This window comes from Hyperoodon ampullatus, assembly GCF_949752795.1.
Source record: "Hyperoodon ampullatus genome assembly, chromosome: 3".
Taxonomy (NCBI): Eukaryota; Metazoa; Chordata; class Mammalia; order Artiodactyla; family Ziphiidae; genus Hyperoodon; species Hyperoodon ampullatus.
The window spans coordinates 37543821-37545648 of NC_136916.1; the positions used below are offsets into that span (position 1 = coordinate 37543821).

Genomic DNA, 1828 nt, shown 5'->3' on the forward strand with positions numbered 1-1828 from the left:
TCCTCTATCTCTAGTTCCCGTATAAGCCCTCATCCTAAACACTCATTTATTTTGCTTTTTTTTCTCTCTTTTGTTCCACTGGTGTAACATAAGAGATTATGTTCAGTAAACTATCTTCTGGAGAAGAAAAATCAAAACATGATCAAAGATAAGAATTTACCAAGTTTAAATTTTAGGACTCTAAAAATCTAAGTGGTTTTATCATCGGTTGCCCAAAAGCATTCTTTGTTTCTTTTCCAAGATGATGATGACTCTTCATACATTTCCTTTTTCCATATGGGCACCTTGGCTTTTAAAGTATCACAGCTTCGAGGGATGCAGCCCTATGGGCTGAGGACACAGCAATGATAATGCTTGCTTCTGACACTGGAACTAAGCCAAGTCGATGGAACACTGCTACGTGTTTGGCCATTTCTGCCTAATGACACTACAAATTTTTTTGACTTCATTTTCTGCCATTGGTAGATATGCTTCATACTCTAAGCTAATGACTTTCTTCCCTTCGAAGTTATTCCCTGTAGTTCCTACAAATAGGGATACTGCACCACAGAGTGGAGAAATCACCAGCTGTGAGACTTCATCTACTGCAAGTTTCTCAGATGTGAATTTTATTATATCTTTAGATTCTCTTCAACTTCATTTATACCTTTTCCAGGTGGCTCAAAAGCACTATCCTCCACTAATAGGGGGATAATGACAATTTCGCCTCCTGATTGAAGCAGGAGGAGCTGATCTCCAAGCTCGACATATTCTTGACGAACAGCAGATATCACCTGATTTCTGACGTGAGCCAATCCAGGATGGCGCATTTCTGTCTCATTCCACCGCTGCAATGCTTTTATTTCTTGTGGCACAGAAATGGTGTCTGAGCAAATTCCTGTTATTTCAGGAATTTTTTTGCAAAATACAACACTTCCACCTGTGACTCTGAGCAAATCATTCTCTACGAAATAATCAGAGGTCTGAAAATAATCAAGGGTTCGCAAATGCACAGACGGAGCACATTTCATCAAAGAATTCTTAGTTAAGTGCATTTCTTTTTAAATTGAAAACTTGTCTTCTTAGAAACGAACAATCTGAGAAGCAAGGGCAAAGATCGCGGGTGCCTTTAGAAACCAGCTCGTCTTCCAGGCCGTCATCTGGCACCGCGGCACCATCCTGCCAGGGAACCCTAGCCCGGTATCCCGGCGCGGAAGCCGAGGTGCCAGGTCGATGCAGCGCGCAGGCTGCTTCATTTGAAAGAGAGGTCTACACTGGCTGACCCACTTTACTAGCTCCCAGCCTTTCCTCAACCCACCTGCTGAGTTCCTGCTTTCCCTGCTGCAGCCTCCTCACCATCCAGCAGAGCAATGGAGGAACAGCCCCTGCCAAGGTCACGGATGTCTCTGGACGGCAAAATCCAGGGGACACGTCTCGGTGCTCCTTTCCTCATCCACTCTGTAACTTCCGCACTGCGGTCCATCCCCTGGCTATCTCACATTTTCTGTGACAGCCCTTCTGGGTCTCCTCTTCCTCAGGGGCCCTCAGGTGTAGGTGCCCGTCAGGGTCTCATCACCGCTTCCTCCTCCCCTCCTCTTCTCCATCCTCACAGCACACTCTCTCCTTGAGCAATCTTTTCAGACCCATGGCTTCCACCACCGTCTCTAGGCTGAGAACACTTAGGAGGAAGCAACATGTTGAAGAATGCAAAATAAGCATGTATGAACTGAGGCTACCACGTGAAGGAAGACAGTTGAGGGAGAAAGGAAAAACACCAGGTCCTTCCCCTATGACTGTGGGCAAATGAGCACACCACCCCAAGTCTTGGATTTCTCATTCACAGAATTGG

The 1828-nt window shown here is 45.6% G+C and overlaps 1 pseudogene across 1 annotated transcript; it reads right to left on the minus strand.

Moving 5' to 3' along the window:
- Window positions 1-669: 669 nt before the first annotated feature.
- On the minus strand, window positions 670-940 carry LOC307049495 (molybdopterin synthase sulfur carrier subunit-like; annotated as a pseudogene). Its single transcript has one exon. The product of its transcript is annotated as a molybdopterin synthase sulfur carrier subunit-like (transcript).
- Window positions 941-1828: the final 888 nt, after the last annotated feature.